Source organism: Cupressus sempervirens, chromosome 10, assembly GCF_028749045.1.
Source record: "Cupressus sempervirens isolate cs-2001-9-10 chromosome 10, ASM2874904v1, whole genome shotgun sequence".
Classification (NCBI taxonomy): Eukaryota; Viridiplantae; Streptophyta; class Pinopsida; order Cupressales; family Cupressaceae; genus Cupressus; species Cupressus sempervirens.
Genome location: NC_143127.1, coordinates 914117694 through 914140281, shown reverse-complemented (window position 1 = coordinate 914140281; position 22588 = coordinate 914117694).

Genomic DNA, 22588 nt, shown 5'->3' with positions numbered 1-22588 from the left:
TAAAAAATGTGTTAAAAGTGTGATACATTTGATTCACCCCCCCACCCCACCCCATCCCCTCGCCACCCCCCACCCAACATTTTTTTTTCTAGAAGAAACAACATAAGGGAGAGATACATCATATCTTACCTAATCCATTAGAACCAAAAAACAAGAGTGAGAAGAATAGAGTGGGAAAGTATTCCAAACTTCTATTTAAGGAGTTACAGGTCAAGAAGCAAGAGTGGTCAGTCAGAGAGAGTATGTGGTGTCAAGGAGAAGGCATTAAGAAGGAAGAGAGTATAGAGACTCTGCTTCAATAGGTGACCATAAAGGTGATTGCATTGGTACAATGAGCATGGAGACTCAAGGAGACAAAGCTTAAAAGGAGGAAAAGTCGTCAGATCCGTAGAGACTAAAAGCCAAGTAAATATGTGAGCTGAATTGAGATCTAAAATCTACAAGTTATGTTGTGAGTTATATTAGGTCAAAAGCCCTTGTTGTTACTCTTTAGCAATTGTATTAGTTAGGGAAAAATCCTATTTACTGAGGTTGTTTTAACAACCATGTTGTAAATCCTTTAACAGGGTGACATTCCAAGTGAATGTTCTAAAGTCCTATTGGCCTAATTTTTCACCATTCCTATTTTGTGCATTCAGCAGTGAAAAACCCTAAGTATGTGCCTTGAAAATTTGAAATTATGTCAAGACCCTGGGTAAAATTCATCAAAAAACCCTAATGCCTTATCTTGTTTTAACCTAGCTTTTGAAAACTTTTGAAAATAATATTTAAAACTATTTTTAGGTGGGACACATTTACCCTAAGGTTTTACTTGTGCAAGGATGACTTCATTAATTTTTTATAAACCTTTTATAACCTTTTTTTTTATCATAGTTATTTTGAATATTTTATTGAAAGATATTAACTACAACACATTTTTGATCAATTGTTGATCTTAATCAGATTGACAGATGGTGTATCCCCATAATATTGAAATGCAAGGTCTTTAATTAAAGCGAGCAAGTGTCTTTGTGGCACGCAGCCCTTGCTGACAATGGAACTTCAGTGCCCCACAAAGTTTATGGTTTTTTAGAGTTGGTCAAAACCATTTTGTAGAATTGTTAGTACTTTTAATGCATGTTCTAAAATTCCTATGATGTCATTGGTTGGTTTTTTAATGAAGGTATTACTTTATGTTTAGTTTTGATGCACTGTTGATCTTGTTAAGATCAAAAGCTAGCACTTGCCTGCATTAAGAAAATGCACGAGAATTATACAAAGTGGGGAAGCACCAATACAATGCGTGGCACAATGTGACATCATGGGCCCACCCTTTTTAGAGGGTAATAAAGACATGTCTTCCATGGTAGTTGTTAGGTGAGTTAGATTAAAAATGAAGTGTCTCATTAGTTAGTCTAGCTGACTCGATATTATAAGGATGCAAGATTTCATGATCGTTGATCTGTGTAAGATCCATGATCAATGCTTATCCACTTTATGAAGTTGCATGATTTTTAAATAATGCAGTAAGAACTAATCTAACATGTACCAAGATGGGACCAACTGCAAAGGGTATGTGCTGGGTTGTGCCAGGTTGTAAAGAGATGCTAATGTGTAATGCTAGTTGGACTAGTCGAAAGGGTTGTCTGTCAAAGATGTTTGAATCCTCACGACTGTAGATCTTTTAATGATGAGTGGCTAGTCCTTACTCACATTAAGAAACTGCTCAACTTTTAAATAATGCAAGCAAGTGCCTTTGTAGTGCATGGCACAATGAGACCAGGTTTTGGAAAGATTGCTGAGTTACACCAGGTTGTAGAACTATGATAAATTCAAGTGCATTCTATTGGTGTTTTAAAATGTACTAAAACTACTAAGCGAAAAAATGCTTAATACCAGAATAACAGTACATACACAATCTAAAGACTAGCCTATTCTTATTAACAATTGCATATGTAAGGTATTTGGACCCAACTTCAACAAAACCACAGATGGTTTTGTACTCTTTTGGCTCTGCAAAACTAGGGTGGGTATACCTAGGGATGATTCAAAATTGGAACAACTATATGAGGATTATTCTTAGTTTCATTCTGATTCTCATTTCAAGATCCTCAAACATATACATAATTCTTACTAACTTGGTAAACACATCCCATAAAACAGATATGGCCAAGAATTCTTCTATAGATCTACAGATGTTTTTAACAATAGTGGCTAACTGAAGCTAAAATATTCCATGCAGACAAGTGCTGGGCAACTTTGAAGATCCACAGGAAATAAAAGTAAAGTTTGATCTAATGCAGCATTTTGATAACCATTTATGATATATCTCGCCTTCAGCTGAATCGATCAGATCAGTGCCTAATCCATTGGGGTTCAGAGTCTATAGCAAGTTCTCAAATCTAGTTTGTTGCTTTACAACAAATTCTATCAGCAATTCTTATCAGAATTCATCATTCAAAAATCCTTTCCACTACTAAAGAAATATTATCACATTCATCAAATCTTTTATTTAATCCATTGAATTACAACAATAATAAATAGATATACAACCTAACTAGATTGCATTCAATTGCACAAGCCTTTACTTATACAACATCAACACAACCAAGTAATTGAAAGGAGAAAAGATTCAGAAAGAATGATATGGGGACAGTTCATAATTTGTATTCATCTTCTTTGAAAATGGTATATCCTTTACAATAGACTCAGAATGACCTTCAGAAAGAAGCACATCTCATTCTATATTCATATATTCTCAAAGAATTGATAGAGAAAATACATCTTAAACTTGCTTTCAAAATTTGGACAAAAAATAGACTAAGCATAATACTTAGAACAATAGAATTTGGACCATTCTTTATCCTTGGATTCTCACTTAAATAGTGTGAGATGCAACAAGCTTCAGGCTAAAGAAAGTGACATGTGTCTTCTAAAGAATACTGAAAAATGTATATCATAAAAGACAAAAACAAATAACAGAGAAGCTATCACATCGAACAATCCTTGGTGGGTCCCTTTCTGTTATGCTTCTCAGTTATTGAAACAAGAAGATAAGATCTAATTCTTAAATTATTCTTCATCCTTAGAGTAAATAGCCATGAGGTTTGAAAGTGATGTATCATCTTCAGTTACCTGTAAATTTATTTCAACATGGGGATTTTCCATGTCCTCATTACTAACTACAAGGGTAACTTTTACTTTTACATTTTCCTCCTTATCATCTTCTGACATTTGTTCTAAAAACTGGTTTTTCCATTTATTAAAAGCATCATCATTTGGCCAATCAAAACTTAGAGATTCTCTTTGTATCATTATTAAAGAATTTGCACTTTCTTCTAAATCATCAAATTCTTTTCTCATAGCAGTATAAAATAACTATATTTTTACTAGCTCTTTGTTTGTCTTTGCCCAGAACCAGTGGCTAGTTTCACTCATGATGTTTATTATTCTTTCATTAAATAACTCATCCAAATCCCTTTTCCACTTTTCCTTTTCCTTTATTGTATCAAAAAATTCTAAAGCACAAGGAAATAGAGTGAATTTTTCAGAAATATATCGAGAAAAATAGAGTGGTAATTTTTTCTGTAAAGAATCTCTTTTATCATCAAAATTTTCTAGCTTATTTAATAAATCAAAGATTTTCTCAACTTGATGATAAGGCATTTCGATTGCAGATATACATATGATTGTAATATCATTACTCCTCTCCCTCCATTTTTGTGCAAGAGGAGTCAGTTTATCCTTATCTCTATTCAACTCATCCATGAGGCTTTCATTTCTTGTCAACTGATCAAAAAAGGTTGACCATTGTATTTTATCCCTCAAATATATGACACCCTGCTTTAATTTTTCTTCATATTGATTTCTTAATTCTATTTGCAACACATATAATTTTTTTTTCTTCTTCAAAGTCCTCTGTAGTATAGAATTGGGGCCTTTCAGGGGTGTCAGGTATTTCAATAATAGGGGTTGATCCAGATCCAACCAATGACTATGAGGGGTATGTAATTGTAGGTGCACTAGATTCTCCCACCTTTCTTTTCCCAAGTATCCTCTCCATTTGAGACATTTTGTTTTCCAGTGACTATATTTGTATACCCCTTTCCTCATATGCCTTCAAAACTTCTTCAAACCTAGCATTGAGTTGGGAAAACTTATCTTCTTCCTGTCCAGATACAACACCACCCAATTTTAGCACTTCTGAGGCCATTCCCATTATTTGTTTACTACTTACCTCACCAACCCTGTATACTGTCAATGTACCAGTATGTTCTGCAGTGGAAAACTCATGTATCCTAGTATTTTCTTTCTAATCTATGGGCCACAAAACAAGGGCTTGGTGGTCATCACTAAATTTGACCCCTCTATGAGCCTGTAGTACTTGTTCAGCAGTTGTTAGTTGAACATCCTTCTGCTTCCTTACTGAATCAAAAAAAATACCATTTGCTATATCCCATTCTGGCAGAAGGAGCACTCCTGATTGTCTAACTATTTGCCTCCCAGCTTCGGGAGTAAATTGGGCAAAATCACTCAAAAACTTTGATTTTACCTCTTCCTTGATAACTAGGTTAGATTTATTTGGTTGCTCAGCCTTGATCTTGTCACAAGCTTTCTAAATTTTTTTTATATTTAATCTTCATAAAAATTGAGCAAAGGCCCTAGATCTTACAAAATTTTCATCCTTAATAAATCTTTCAGAAGCCTGGGCAACAATTGGGTCAATTTCCTTACCTTGGTAATCAGCAATGGTTAGGTCCAAGGAAGGTGTAGGAGGTTCTTGTGGCTCTCCAATATCCAGGTCTGTAGAAGTGACAATCACATCCCCTTCTCCTCCCATTTGTCTAAGCTGTTCATTTAGAGATGCCTCATCATCTATCTAGATTGGAGATTGGCTTGGGGAGTATTATTCTTTTTGACAAGAAGAAGACCCCTACTCTAATTTTTGTCTTTTTGGAGAGCTGGCTGCAGATGGACTTCTTGACCTTGGTTTCTTATGAGGGGGTACCTGTTGCACATTTTGAACCATGACATAACCTGCCCTTTTTTGCAATGTATATTGGCCAGGAGTTACCACATTTCTACCACTCATTCTTCTTTGTATTTCTATTGCCTTGTCTGGGTGTTCCATAACAAACATAGCTTTCTTTTCATTCATAGTCTGAATTATTATGGCAAAATTATTCATTAATGCCTGTATTTTAGCTCCCCAGTATTTCTTATCTTTCAATGGGTCGTATTGGAGGTCAAAAACATTAATAAATTCCAAGTTTTTGCTGAAAACTATCCATTTCTCTTTCCTTAATTCTTGCTCCTACAATGTGAAAATATTTCTGATTATATCTTCTGGATAGTAAACCTGATGTACCATATGGGAAGCTCTCACCCTTTCTTTTAATACATCATAGAATCCTTCAGGGTCAATGAATTTGGTGTGAGATTCTGCCATGTTATATTTATTTAAAAAAAAATTTAAATGCTTCCACCCCTTTTTAACAAAAACAAAATCGTGTACTACAGTAACCATTGGAAAGAAAGTGCCCTTCTTGACCAATTCCCTCTCATCTATAGTACCTATCTTCCGTAAGAGGTCAACTATCCCTATCTTCAAAGGAATATGAAAAGGTAACACATGAGGTTTTCCTAAGAAATCATAAACTCTTATTACTGTTGAAACATTGTAGGGAATTATAACCCCCCAGTTATGATTGACAAGTAGCCCTTTAGCATGGTCCTTGGGACTGACCAATTCTAGTAATGCTTGTGGGATTCTAGGGCTATCTCCTCTTAAAAGCAGTCTAAGCTTTGATGCAAAATACCTGTCAAATCTTACATAACTAGCACCAGTGGCCTCTGAAGTCATATCCACACTCCACAACTGCACTAGATTCTTTTCTCAATCCTTTGTTGTTTCTAACTCCATACCCTTGGAGGAAAAAGTATATCCTTTGTATAAACATACATGCATCATCAATGAATACCAACAGAATGGTTTGTTTACTTTCCCCTTTGCTATTCCAACCAGACCATTGTGAATCTCTTTTGCTAGGAAAGTGGCAAAATCCAGAATGGTACTCATTCCAAATTGAAGGGTTTGAGAAATTATAAGGACCACAAAACCTAGAATTTGATCACCCTCATCTATCCCTAGGATCTTGCAAAGAGAAAAATATAGTGCTTGAGCTCTCAAATTGAAATGTCTTCTCAACAATGGCTTTGGAGTACTGGCTGTGATCACAGGAAAATTACCAACCCTAGCAGCATGCTCCTGTAGTGGCTATATTCTCAAGTACATTTTTTGTGCATCATATCTAGGTTGCAAATCATCCATATCAATGATTTCATGCACATCATAGTTAGGGTTTAGGTTGAAAACTTCACTGAATAGCTCAGGGAAAACCCTAAAAAGGTTGACCCCCGAATGATTTTTTACCCACCCCATGATAGGATCATACTTCTTTTCCATGTCCATCAATAAATCACTATCAAAGAAAACAATGGGGACTACTAATTTTCCAATGTCAAATTCCCATACATTGCTCATAGGAGTGTCCAGTTTTTGCTCTGAAAACCATTTCTTAAACAACTCAAAACCTCCCATGGATACCTCGGCATCTCTTAGCCAATTAGATTTGTCATAAAATCCTTCTACCACAACTAATCTAGGGTTTTTTGGAATGAGTTCCCTTCCCTAAGTTATTTCATGCACTGATAAGGGGAATTGTTTGAGAAAATCATCATGCACTGAACGTTTTAGATAATCTTTTTGTCCAGTAAACTCTTTTCAGGGTGGCATTTTTAATGAAGCTTTAGAAAATTCACAACAGCAGATGCTTCAAATTTACTCATAAGGTCACAGAGCACTTACCCACCAGAAATCACACTTTTGCACTATATAACGTCTTCTGCAATTTTACTGGAGTATTAATCGAGAAATTCTGTGCCTTAGCTCTGAAATCTTGAATACCCTGGTGTTCTTTCTGCGCTTTGGTGATTCATTAATGGTGAAATTGTGGGTTCTTTTTATGAATTAAAATTGCACGCACCAGGTCTAGATCACATTTACTCTCAGTAACCGTTGCCCGTAATTTGCACTCAAATTTAAATCCCATTTGCAGATTTTATCAGATCACATGGTCCTGATTTAAAAATAACAAGCTTTGCAGTCTTTTAGAAAAATGCTACATGTCACCATTGTGCTTCCCTACATTACTTAAAAACCTACATCTTCATAATGCAGGGATGCGCCAACCGTCGATCAAGACAAGATCGACGATCAAAATAATCCATTTTGTATTAATGACCAGCTAGCTGTACTAACCATTAGGAAACTACCATATTATCTCATACTGTCTGACAACATTCCATGCTAGCGGATCCCATATCTTCTTCTGGGAAAGCAAGTGTTTGACATCATCACGGACATGTGTCACAAATGCGCTTCCTCACATTACTTAAAAACCTAAATCTTCATAATGCAGGGATGTGCCAACCATTGATCAAGACAAGATCAATGGTGATAAGATTTCATGTTCATTCAGCAACCAAAAATCCTTCTGTGCACACCTAGCAGTACACGTGATCAGTCATTTGCAGTGTAGCATATTGAAATATAAATACCTGACCCCACTTTGCCATGCGTCATAAATGCACTTCCTCGCATTACTTAAAAACCTACATCTTTATTATGCGAGGATGCGCCAACCATTGATCAAGACAAGATCAACGGTGATGCTGCTTGGTAAGTAATCTTCATAGCTCTGCCAATGAATCCACCAATGATATCGTGGGAAAAATAAAATGTGTGCAAAAGTACTGACAAATCTGACATACAAGAGCTTTTGCAACATACTGGATCTCATAAAACATCAGGGGCTACATGTCGCAAATGCACTTCCCCGCATTGTTTAAAGACCTACAACTCTATAATGCAGGGATGAGCTGACCCTTGATCTCTGATAGATCAACGGTGATTGAGAAACACTTCAACTTGGCGTCCTTTCAAACACAATATCGCAATTAAAGGTACATGAAAGGTTTACCAAAGGCATTTTGATGTAAATGAAACATTAGGATAAAAAGCCCCACCAAAATACTTGAAGAAAATACCTTTTTAAAAAAAATTTGAAAATGAGGGTACCACAAAACAAAGGCATAATGGTTTCTTTTTTATGCACTTCGGGCCTTTTCATTGATAATTTGAGAGCCAAACCCTAAGAAATTAGAAAGGAAGACACAACCCATAGAACAGGGCGTAACTAGGGTAATCAAACAATTTTCAAGACATCAAAAAATAAAAATCCTAATCTGCAAGAAACAAAGACTTAACTGATTTTCACACAAATATCAAAAATTTTCTATACTATGAAAATCCACACCAATAGTGGCTCTGTCTAGGGATGATAGACTACCTGAGTCTATGCTAGATTTCAGAATCTCTGGGCGAGTAGACCACATATTTGGTAAGATGACAACTTCTTCAGAGAGCACAAAACAACCCACAGAAACAAACAAATAAACTGCACATGGATACTTAAAGACTTACAGAGAATACAAATTGTACAAAACAACATGAAACCCTAAAACTACTGTTCATGGAAGAAAACAAGTATTTTTCAAGAAAAATACCTCTTCAAGAACTGTCCATGAACTGGCAATTCAAGAATATTGTCAAATACATCTTTGATTATATAAGAATCTTCACCCCACGTATTTTCAATGAGATATGGGCCTAACCAAATAGGATCAAATTTGGCATGTTTTCCTTTATCTTCAATTCTGGCATTCCACATTAAAACTAAATCTCCATTTTCAAATTTTCTGCTTACAGTTCTTTTATCATAGAGTGTCTTGACTTACAATTGCAACTTTTGGTTCCTTAAAGATGCTTCTTTTCTGGTTTTGGTCAGTCCTACCAATTCATCCATTCTTTCTTGCATTTCATCTGTAGTATCTTCATCATATAACTGGATGTAATTGTATAGTCCCATCAAGTTGTTCTGAGGCATTCTGGCTTGAATCTCGTACACTAAACCAAATGGAGCTACACCAATTGCTTTCTTTATAGTTACTCTGTCAGCCCATATTGCCAACTGTACCTTGGAATCCCATGCCTCTTTATTATCATCCAAGGTTCTCTTAATGACCTTCAACAGGCTCTTATTTGTGGACTCACCTTGTCCATTCCCTTGTGGATGATATGGAGCAGATGATGACCTTGTCATTCCATATTTATAACAAAACTTGATGAATTCCTCAGATCTAAAGCACATAGCATTATCTATTACAATTCTCTGTGGACATCAAAATCTAGAAATAATATTATTCAACAGGAAATTATTTACCACTTTACTTGTTGCATTTCTTGTAGGGATAGCCTCTACCCATTTTGTAAAGTAGTCAGTGGCAACCAGAATCCAAGAATAGCTAGTGCTAGACTTGGGGAAAATCTCTCCTATGAAGTCCTGAACCTATTGTTGAAAAGGTGCTTGAATCTCCACTGGCTTTAATGGAGTATTTCCTAAGAACTTCAGCTTTCCAGCAAACCTCTAACAAGGATCACATTTCCTAATCATAACTTGAGCATCCTCAAAAAGAGAAGGCCACTAGAATCCAGCCCTCATTATCTTATGTGCACTAGTTTTGGCCATATAGTGCCCCCCACACACTCCAGTATGCATTTCTTTCAAAACCTCTTTTGCCTTTTCCTTATCAACACATTTGAATAATACTCCCTCAAAATTTCTCCACCATAGGTTGCTTTGGACAATTACATACCTGATGGCTTGCAATTTAGTATTCCTCTTTTCATTTTCAAGCAGATGGGGAGGAGCTTCTATATGTTGCAAGTAATATATGACATTGGTGTACCAATCACTTTGGTCCATGTCACATAAGTTAGCTCTAAGATCATCATTTACCAGATTTATCTGATTAGCCTCTAGATTAGTTTCAGCCATGAGTTTGGCCAAACCTTGACCTCTTACTAACTTTATTATTTGTATATGAATGTTAAATTCTTGGATTCTATTGATCCATCTACACCTCCTGCCTAATACTTCCTGTTGAGAGAATATATCTTTGACTATAGCACTAGGTACAGAAGCGATAACAGTAGCACCTACCAAGTAATATCTGAAGGCTTTTACAGCCTTTACCAAAGCATATGCTTGCTTTTCATTTATTTCATACTTCAGTTCAGCAGGTTGTAGTGACTTACTGAAAAAGGCAATCGGCTGCTCATATCCTTCTTGATTCTTCTACAATAAGATTGCAGCTATAGTATGGAATGATGCAAAAGAGAAAATATGCATGGGTTTTGCATAATTTGGGGTCCTCAGCACTGGAGCATTTTTTATTGCAATTTTTATATCCTAGAATGCTTGTGAAGGTTCACCATTCCAATCTATAATGGCTCCCTTCTTGAGCATCTTTTAGATGGGTCTACTGATTTCAGCAAAATTGGTAACAAATCTCCTCAAAAAATTGACTTGGTCAAAAAAGGACTGAATTCCTTTCACATTTTTTGGTTTAGGGACTTTATCAATAGCTGCTACCCTTTCAGGATCTATTTTTACCCCATCCTTAGACACTATGTGTCCTAATAATTTTCCTTCTATGACCCTGAATGTGCATTTCTTTGGGTTTAAAGATACTCCATATTCCAAGGCTTTTACAAAGATTTTTTCCAAATGTTTGCAGTGATCTTTAGCCTTATTAGAATAAGCTGTAAGATCATCCTAGTACACAACCATAAATTTGTCAATATACTCATGAAATGCTACATCCATGGCTCTCTGGAAGGTAGCTCCTGCATCAATCAAGCCAAAAGGCATCCTTACATACACATATGTTCCCCATGGGGTTGTGAAGGCTGTCTTGAACTGTTCACTTTCTTTTACTAGAACTTGATTGTATCTAGAGAAACCATCCATCATTGCCATTAATTTAGAGCTAGTCACTTGCTGCAACATGGCTTCCATATTAGGTAAGCCATAATTGTCTTTCAAAGATGTAATGTTTAAATTTCCAAAATCAACACAAAGCCTAATATCTCCATTCTTCTTTCTGAAAGGAACCAAGTTTGAAACCCATGTGGAATGCTTGATTGTTTTGATTATCCCACCATCTCTTAGTTTTGTCAGTTCTTCTTGCATTTTTGGGGCAAGGGTAGGATTGATTGGTCTCTGTTTTTTCCTGAAAGGTCTTACATTTTCCTTCAATGGTATGACATGCTAGAAAAGATCCTCCCTATAAGCCTTAAGGTCATCATATGATGAGACAAAAACATGTCTATATTTTCTAATTAGGTCAATCAATGTTTTCCTAATTTTAAGAGGGAGACTTTGGCCAATATAAACCCTTTTAGGAACTTCATCAGTACCCAAGTTTATTTCTTCTAACTCCTGAGGTTTGGGGTCATTTACTCCTAATTTTACTCTGTCTTGGTTATCAAAAATATTTTCCAAGACTACTAACCCCTTCGACATCTTATTTGTTTTCAATTGCATTATTTCTTGACCTAAAATGTGGTTAACCCTTGGTTCCCTATTTACCCTAATAGCTTTGTCCTGTATATGAAAAGTGGCATAGGTAAGATCACATTGCAGGCTTCCCCCCATGGCAGCGCTCCATTTTCTAGAGAGTAAAATTCCATAGTGTGGAGGTATATCTACCAAAAGGATAGACATGGTTAATTCTACTTTAGGATATGCAGCCAATTTGAATGGTAAGGCATTTATGGTACTTATGACTGGGACTTTCCTAGCATCCATCCCTCTGCATCTACCCTGTTTGGTATCCACCTTCAATGCTAAGGCTTCCATTACTTTGAAAGGCATTATAGTGTTGGAAGCTCCTGAGTCTATCATGCAATTTTTAAGGTCTTCGCTTTTATAATTAGACTGAGGAAAAAAGGATCAATATCTTCTATGAATGCCACTGAGGAATCATCTAAAAACATTTGAGGAATCTAGGATATGATACCACTATCCTCTATTACTAATGGGGTCTGTTGGGACATAGTTTGATCTACAATAATATTATTGTTTGCTATTCCACCCAACCATGACAAATCCTTATTCTTATGCTCTTCAATTCTACAAAGTTCAGACAAGGGCACTTTTACAGTAATTTGAGATAACATGGATATCATATCAACAGGTTCAACCACAGTAGGTTTTACAATAGTACCTAGAGTCAAAATATTTTGAGCAGTAAGCACCGTATTTTGCTTGATAACATTAGGTTCTGATTTGTTTGGATGCCCAACTAGTTTTGTTGCTTCACTTATCTAAAATTGAACCTTCTTCTTTGGTTCCAATTTCTTACCCTTGTTTTCCTTGATCTTAGGCACATCTACATTGACTTTCTTGTTTTTCTCATTCATCTTATGAGTGATGTCTTTGATGAATACACTAGATGGTTCCTACATCATTATTTATTACTCTATTTCTCAAATTATAATTACTATGGACTTGTGAAATCATTTCTGCTGTAATTCTGTCAATTTCTCCCTTGGAGGGCATTCTAAAGCCTATGAGACCTACATTAGAAAATTTACTGCATACCTTATCTGTATCATACCCTTCATCATCTAAAAGCACTTCTAGATGATGTAGTTGGTAAGCAATTCTCTGGCTATTAATATCATTTTCAAGCTCTTTTGAATCAGAATCTATCAAATCGTCACACATATTCACCATATATCAGCTTATATCATCATGGGTTTCAGTTTCTTCTTCAGGTTGCACTCCTTGGGCTTGTGCAAATGACTGAGTAATAGCACAATAATCAGCAAAATGAGGTGATTGACATATAATGCACCATGGTAGATCATCATTCATATTTACAGTGTTCCTTTGTAGGGGATCTGGAGTACCCTTCTCCTTCACATTGTGGGTCTGGTTGGGAACTAGTTTACCATCTTTCCACTGAGTGGTGTAAGGGTAATTTTGCATTCTAGGCTGCCTATTGAAATTGTTGTTATTCACAGGGGGTCTTTCAGCAACATTGGCTTATTGAAACTAGTGAGATTCATCTTCTTGAGCATTTCTAAAACCTGGACTATAGTAGGTTCTTTAGGCTTCTTTCCTATAGGAGTTTTGTCACCCTCCCTTTTATTATTGTTCTTAGGATTAAAAATCTTAGGATCATCCCTCCTAAATAGTTTTCCAGACACCTTCCTATTATTCTCTATATTTACTACAATTTTATAGGCATCTCTTAAAGTTTTAGGATCCTTATCCCTCAATTGATAAGCCATTTTGCTATCAAAAGCATTGAAATATGTTGTGAGACAGACATCTTCATTTAGCCTCATAACTTGAAAAAGTCTGTACATACCTTTCTAAAATTTCACATTGAAATCTAATGTGGACTCATTTGGATTCTTCTTGATATTGTTGAACTCATTCAACATGAATCCTGCATTACTGTTGTCCCCATATTGCTATTTGAACAATTTCTCAAAATCACTCCATGAGGTAATACTGTCATCAGGAAACCTCCTAAAGCAAACCCTTGCATCCTCTTTTAGTGAATGCACAAACAATTTCATTACCATGTCTTCATGTTCAACTTCACAATCATTCAACATATCAATGAAAATCCTCAAATGTTCTTCACCAGTAACAACATTATTCCTTGAAAACTTAACCACTTTATCTCTTAAATCAAATGATATGGGATGTGGAGCACCAGGAATACCAGTAAATGATATTTTTCTATACTTTTCTAGGTATATAGGTTTCTTCTAGAAACTAGGAACATTTGAAGTACTAGCTATATTAGCTTGACTCAGGGAAGCAGCTTGGGACTGTTGTGGTGGGACAAATGGGACTTGGGTACCAATAGTGGAAGATGAGGTAGGAGCAAATTAGGGTACTCCTTGAGTTGAAATTATGGGACCACTAACTGGTGCAGGATTTGTAGGTGGGATAGACAAATTGGGCTATGAAGCCAATGCAAAATTAGACTTTATGAATTGGATTTTCCCTCTAGTTTCTACAACTTGAGCTTCATTCTCAACCTTCTCAAGTTCTTTTGCAAGATCTTCCCTCTCTTTTCGAGCCTTCTCAAGATCTAGATATAATTTTGACATGGAGGGTTGTATAGGTTTTCTTGGTATAGCTTGAGGCTCATTTATTTGGATTCCTATAGCCTTGCCTTTCCCTTTATCTAGAGCTTTGCAGTGGGCTCTACAGGATCCACTTGAACAGGTTTATAGGCTTGGACTTGAGCAATAACTGTTTCTTGCCTTTGATTTAGGTGTTTCTCTTGTTCTTGAACTTTAGCTCTCAGATTATCAACATCTCCAAAAAAATCCTTATGGAGAGTTGTGGTATTCTCTTCTAACTTTTTATTTTTCTCTTTCAAAGCAGCTATCCTTCTTAGCAGAGCATATCTTTCTATTATGGCATCCAAGGTGGCTTGCTCCTTCTCTTTTTCAAGACGAATGCATTTATCTTCTTCCTCAGCAATCCATTTCTTCAAAAATTCTATTTCAGAGTGCACTTCTTTAGGATCTACAGAAGTTGCCTCGGAATCAGCAGGGTAATCTAGATCTATAAAGTTTGGTTCTACATATGGGGCTACTCTGGGATTAAAAGGATTATTAGATGAACTCCTAAATCCTAGCATATAATTCATATCTACTATAGGATCTGGTCTTAATGAAGCATTTCCCATAGTAGACACGTCTTTGTCTTGAAAAATTCTCTCATTTGGTAATGCGGTACTTAAAATGCCTCCTAAGAGTCTTGTAGTTTCAAATTCAGAGCTAAGCGAAGAAGACTCTCTTCCTATTACTGGTTGATAATGGGAATTGACGAATGCATTACCTTTGGGTTTCCAAGTGGGATTTGGATCTGTCTTTTTCTAATTTTGGTTCTTCCTACCACCTTAGGGTAGATCAGTATACATTGATACATTGGGATTGGCTCTCATGTAAGCTCTTTTGTTTTTTCTCTTGTCAGCCATATTCACCTTTTTCTTACAATAAGCACTAGCTTCAAAACCTTGACTGAGTCACCACCCTATTTCGGGAAAATATATAATGACACTTTTGCTGACTAAAGGAAAATAATACACAAGTAGAGACAAAAATATATGGCACAGACAGACCAATCACTGATGTTGTAAGACTACAACTCTTGCTTGTTAGATAAGACACTTGGATAGGCTAGGTATGTCAGTGTGTAGCAATGGTACTTGGGCTCTAGCTCCTTTAAATTTTTAAGGTTTGATACTAAAACATTCCCTTATAACCACAGCCAAAACTTAGATCACATGAGAGACACGTACACAGTAGGACCAAAGAAACTGTAGTACTTTTCACAAATGTGTTGGACAACTCCCTAGTAGAGTCGCCATTTTGTTGGTGTTTTAAAATGTACTAAAACTACTAAGTGACAAAATTCTTAATACCAGAATGACAGTACATACACAATCTAAAGACTAGCCTATTCTTATTAACAATTGCATATGTAAGGTATTTGGACCCAACTTCAACAAAACCACAGATGGTTTTCTACTCTTTTGGCTCTGCAAAACCAGGGTGGGTATACCCAGGGATGATTCAAAACTGGAACAACTATATGAGGATTATTCTTAGTTTCATTCTGATTCTCATTTCAAGATTCTCAAAAATATACATAATCCTTACTAACTTGGTAAACACATCCCATAAAATAGATATGGCCAAGAAATCTTCTATAGATCTGCAGATGTTTTTAACAATAGTGGCTAACTGAAGCTAAAACATTCCATGTAGACAAGTGCTGGCCAACTTTGAAGATCTATAGAAAATAAAAGTAAAGTTTGATTTAATGCAAAATTTTGATAACCATTTATGATATATCTGTCCTTCAGTTGAATCAATCTAATCTGTGCCTAATCCATTGGGGTTCAAAGTCTATAGCAAGTTCTCAGGTCTAGTTTGTTGCTTTACAACAAATTCTATTAGTAATTCTTATCAGAATTCATCATTCAAAAATCCTTTTCACTACTAAAGAAATCTTATCACATTCATCAAAGCTTTTATTTAATCCATTGAATTACAACAATGATAAATAGATACACAACCTAATTAGATTGCATTCAATTGCACAAGCCTTTAATTATACAATATCAAGACAACCACGTAATTGAAAGGAGACAAGATTCAGAAAGAATGATATGGGGACAGTTCATAATTTGTATTCATCTTCTATGAAAATGGTACATCCTTTACAATAGACTCAGAATGACCTTCAGAAAGAATCACAGCTCATTCTATATTCATATATTCTCAGAGAATTGATAGAGAAAATACATCTTAAACTTGCTTTCAAAATTCGGACCAAAAAAAAACTAAGCATAATACTTAGAACAATAGAATTCAGACCATTCTTTAGCCTTGGGATCTCACTTAAATAGAGTGAGATGCAACAAGCTTCAAGCTAAAGAAAGTGACACGTGTCTTCTAAAAAATACTGACAAATGTTTGTCATAAAAGACAAAAACAAATAACAGAAAAGCTATCACATCGAACAATCCTTGGTGGGTCCCTTTCTATTATTCTTCCCAGTTGTTGAAACAAGAAGATAAGATTTAATTCTTCAATTATTCTTCATCCTCAAAGTAAATAACCATGAGGTTTGAAAGTGATGTATCATCTTTAGTTACCTGCAAATTTATTTCAACTTGGGGATTTTCCATGTCATCATTACTAACTACGAGGGTAACTTTTACTTTTACATTTTGCTCCTCATCATCTTCTAACATTTGTTCTAGAAACTAGTTTTTCCATTATTAAAAGCATCATCATCTAGCCAATCAAAACTTAGAGCTTCTCTTTGTATCATTATTTAAGAATTTGCACTTTCTTCTAAATCATCAAATTTTTTTCTCATAACAGTATAAAATAACTGTATTTTTACTAGCTCTTCGTTTGTCTTTGCTCAGAACTAGTGGCTAGTTTCACTCATGTTTTTTATTATTCTTTCATTAAATAAATCGTCCAACTCCCTCTTCCACTTTTCCTTTTCCTTTATTGTATCAACAGATTCTAAGCACAATGAAATAGAGTGAATAATTCAGTAATATATCGAGAAAAATAGAGTGTTAATCTTTTCTATAAAGAATCTCTTTTATCATCAAAATTTTCTAGCTTATTTAATAAATCAAAGATTTTCTCAACTTGATAATAAGGCATTTGGACTGCAGATATACATATGATTATAATATCATTACTCCTCTCCCTCCATTTTTGTGCAATAGGAGTTAGTTTATCCTTATCTCTATTCAACTCATCCATGAGGGTTGCAATTCTTGTCAACTAATCAAAAATGGTTGACCATTGTATTTTATCCCTCAAATATATCACACCCTGCTTTAATTTTTCTTCATATTGATTTCTTAATTCTATCTACAACTCATGTAATTTTTTTTTTCTTCTTCAAAGTCCTCTACAGTATAGAATTGGGGCCTTTCAGGCATCTCAAGTATTTCAATAATAGGGATTGATCTAGATCCAACCAATGACTATGAAGGGTATGCAATTGTAGCTATACTGGATTCTCCCACCTTTCTTTTCCCAAGTATCCTCTCCATTTGAGACATTTTGTTTTCCAGTGATTTAATCTCTATACCCCTTTCCTCATAAGCCTTCAAAACTTCTTCAAAACTAGAATTGAGTTGGGAAAACTTATCTTCTTCCTGTCCAGATACAACACCACCCAATTTTAGCACTTCTGAGGCTATTCCCATTATTTGTTTACTACTTACCTCACAAGCCTTGTATACTGTCAATGTACCAATATGTTTTACAGTGGGAAACTCATGTATCCTAGTATTTTCTCTCTTATCTATGGACCACAAAACGAGGTCTTGGTGGTCATCACTAAATTTGACCCCTCTATGAGCCTGTAGTACCTCTTAAACAGTTGTTAGTTGAACATCCTTCTGCTTCCTTACTGAATCAAAAACAATAGCATTTGCTATACCCCATTCTAGCAGAAGGAGGACTCCTGATTGTCTAACTATTTGCCTCCCAGCTTCAGGAGTAAACTGGGCAAAATCACTCAAAAACTTTGATTTTACCTCTTCCTTGATAACAGGGTTAGATTTATTTGGTTGCTCAGCCTTGATCTTCTCATAGGCTTTCTCGAAATTCTTTATATTTAATCTCCATAAAAACTGAGCAAATGCCCTAGATCTGACAAAATTTTCATCATTAATAAATCTTTCAGAAGCCTAGGCAACAATTCGGTCAATTTTCTTGCCTTGGTAATCAGCAATGGTCAGGTCCAAGGAAGGTGTAGGAGGTTCTTGTGGCTCTCCAATATCCAGGTCTATAGAAGTGACAATCACATCCCCTTCTCCTCCCATTTGTCTAAGCTGTTCCTTTAGAGATGCCTCATCATCTTTCTAAATTCGAGACTGGCTTGGGGTGTATTGTTCTTTTTGAGAAGAAGAAGACCGCTGCTCTAATTTTCATCTTTTTGGAGAGCTGGTTGTAGTTGGACTTCTTGACCTTGGTTTATTATGAGGGGGTACCTATTGCACATTTTGAACCATGACATAACTTGCCCTTTTTTGCAATGTATATTGGCCAGGAGTTACCACATTTCTACCACTCATTCTTCTTTGTATTTCTGCTATCTTGTCTGGGTGTGCCTTAATAAACATAGCTTTCTTTTCATTCATAGTCTAAATTATTATGGAAAAATTATTCATTAATGCCAGTATTTTAGCTCCCCAGTATTTTTTATCTTTCAATGGGTCGTACTGGAGGTCAAAAGCATTAATGAGTTCCAGGTTTTTACTAAAAGCTATCCATTTCTCTTTCCTTAATTCTTTCTCCTGCAATGTGAAAATATTTCTGATTATATCTTCCGGATAGTAAACTTGATGTACCATATGGGAAGCTCTCACCCTTTCTTTTAATAGATCATAGAATCCTTCATTGTCAATGAATTCGGTGTGAGATTCTGCCATGTTATATTTATTCAAAAATAATTTTAAATGCTTCCACCCCTTTTTAACAAAAACAAAATCATGTACTATAGTAACCATTGGAAAGAAATTGCCCTTGTTGACCAATTCCCTCTCATCTATAGTACCTATCTGCCATAAGAGCTCAGCTATCCCTATCTTCAAAGGCACATGAAAAGGTAACACATGAGGTTTTCCTAGGAAACCATAAACTCTTATTACTTTTGAAACAATGTAGGGAATTATATCCCCCCAGTTATGACTGACAAGTAGCCCTTTAGCATGGTTCTTGGGTCTGACCAATTCTAATAATGCTTGTGGGATTCTAGGGCTATCTCCTCTTAAAAGGAGTCTAAGCTTTGATGCAAAATACCTGTCAAATCTTACATAACTAGCACCAGTGGCCTCTGAAGTCATATCCACACTCCACAACTGTACTAGATTCCTTTCTCCATCCTTTGTTGTTTCTAACTCCATACCCTTGGAGAAGAAAGTATATCCTTTTTATAAACATACATGCATCATCAATGAATACCAACAGAATGGTTTGTTTACTTTCCCCTTTGCTATTCCAACCAAGCCGTTGTGAATCTCTTTTTCTAGGAAAGTGGCAAAATCCAGAATGGTACTCATTCCAAATTGAAGGGTTTGAGCAATTATAAGGACCACAGAACCTAGAATTTGATCACCCTCATCTATCCCCAAGATCTTACAATGAGAAAAATATAGTGCTTGAGCTCTTACATTGAAATGTCTTCTCAACAATGGCTTTGGAGTACTGGCTGTGATCACAAGAAAGTTACCAACCCTAGCAGCATGCTCCTGTAGTGGCCCTATTCTCAAGTACATTTGTTGTGCATCATAGCTAGCTTGCAAATCATCCATATCAATGATTTCATGCACAACATGGTTAGGTTTTAGGTTGAAAACCTCACTGAATAGCTCAGGGAAAACCCTAAAAAGGTTGACCCCCAAATGATTTTTTACCCACCCCATGATAGGATCATACTTCTTTTCCAGGTCCATCAATAAATCACTATCAAAGAAAACACTTGGGACTACTAATTTTCCAATGTCAAATTCTCATACATTGCTCATAGGAGTGTCCATTTTTTGCTCTGAAAACCATTTCTTAAACAACTCCAAACCTCCCATGGAAACTTGGGCATCGCTTATCCAATTAGCTTTGGAAACTTTTCACAGATGTGTTGGACAACTCCCCTGTAGAGTCACCATTTTGTTGGTGTTTTAAAATGTACTAAAACTACTAAGTGACAAAATGCTTAATACCAGAATGATAGTACATACAAAATCTAAAGACTAGCCTATTCTTATTAACAATTGCATATGTAAGGTATTTGGACCCAACTTCAACAAAACCACAAATGGTTTTCTACTCTTTTGGCTTTGCAAAACTAGGGTGGGTATACCCAGGGATGATTCAAAACTAGAACAACTATATGAGGAATATTCTTAGTTTCATTCTAATTCTCATTTCAAGATCCTCAAACATATACATAATTCTTACTAACTTGGTAAACACATCCCACAAAATAGATATGGCCAAGAATTCTTCTATAGATCTACAGATGTTTTTAACAATAGTGGATAACTGAAGTTAAAACATTCCATGCAGACAAGTGCTGGCCAACTTTGAAGATCTATAGAAAATAAAAGTAAAGTTTGATTTAATGCAACATTTTGATAACCATTTATGATATATCTCTCCTTTAGTTGAATCAATCTGATCAGTGCCTAATCCATTGGGGTTCAGAGTCTATAGCAAGTTCTCAGATCTAGTTTGTTGCTTTACAACAAATTTTATCAGTAATTCTTATCAGAATTCATCATTCAAAAATCCTTTCCACTACTAAAAAAATCTTATCACATTCATTAAAGCTTTTATTTAATCCATTGAATTATAGCAATGATAAATAGATATACAACCTAACTAGATTGCATTCAATTGCACAAGCCTTTACTTATACAATGTCAAGACAACTAGGTAACTGAAAGGAGACAAGATTCAAAAAGAATGATATGGGGACAGTTCATAATTTTTATTCATCTTCTTTGAAAATGGTATATCCTTTACAATAGACTTAGAATGACCTTCAAAAAGAAGCATAGCTCATTCTATATTCATATATTCTTAGAGAATTGACAGAGAAAATACATCTTAAACTTGCTTTCAAAATTTGGACCAAAAATAGACTAAGCATAATACTTAGAACAATAGAATTCAGACCATTCTTTAGCCTTGGGATCTCACTTAAATAGTGTGAGATGCAACAAGCTTTAGGCTAAAGAAAGTGACATGTGTCTTCTAAAAAATACTGACAAATGTCTGTCATAAAAGACAAAAACAAATAATAGAAAAGCTATCACATCGAACAATCCTTGGTGGGTTCCTTTCTGTTATGCTTCTCAGTTGTTGAAACAAGAAGATAAGATCTGATTCTTCAATTATTATTCATCCTCAGAGTAAATAGTCATGAGGTTTGAAAGTGATGTATCATCTTCAGTTACTTGCAAATTTATTTCAACCTGGGGATTTTCCATGTCCCCGTTACTAACTACGATGGTAACTTTTACTTTTACATTTTCCTCCTCATCATCTTTTGACATTTGTTCAAGAAACTGGTTTTACCATTTATTAAAAGCATCATCATCTGACAAATCAAAACTTAGAGATTCTCTTTGTATCATTATTAAAGAATTTGCACTTTCTTCTAAATCATCAAATTCTTTTCTCATAGTAGTATAAAATAACTGTATTTTTACTAGCTCTTCATTTGCCTTTGCCCAGAGCCAGTGGCTAATTTCACTCATGATGTTTATTATTCTTTCATTAAATAACTCGTCCAATTCCCTTTTCCACTTTTCTTTTTCATTTATTGTATCAACAGATTCTAAAGCACAAGGAAATAGTGTGAATTTTTCGGCAATATATCGGGAAAAATAGAGTGTTAATCTTTTCTGTAAAGAATCTCTTTTATCATCAAAATTTTCTAGCTTATTTAATAAATCAAAGATTTTCTCAACTTGATGATAAGGCATTTGGACTGCAGATATACATATGATTGTAATATCATTATTCCTCTCCCTCCATTTCTGTGCAAGAGGAGTCATTTTATCCTTATCTCTGTTCAACTCATCCATGAGGGTTGCAGTTCTTGTCAACTGATCAAAAAGGGTTGACCATTTTATTTTATCCCTCAAATATATCACACCCTACTTTAATTTTTCTTCATATTGATTTCTTAATTCTATCTGCAACTCATGTAAATTTGTTTTTTCTTCTTCAAAGTCCTCTGCAATATAGAATTGGGGCCTTTTAGGGGTGTCAGGTATTTAGATAATAGGGGTTGATCCAGATCCAACCAATGACTATGAAGGTTATGCAATTTTAGGTGCACTAGATTCTCCCACCTTTCTTTTCCCAAGTATCCTCTCCATTTGAGACATTTTGTTTTCTAATGACTGTATCTATATACCCCTTTCCTCATATGCCTTCAAAACTTCTTCAAACATAGTATTGAGTTGGACAAACTTATCTACTTCCTGTCCAGATACAACACCACCTAATTTTAGCACTTCTGAGGCCATTCCCATTATTTTTTTAGTACTTACC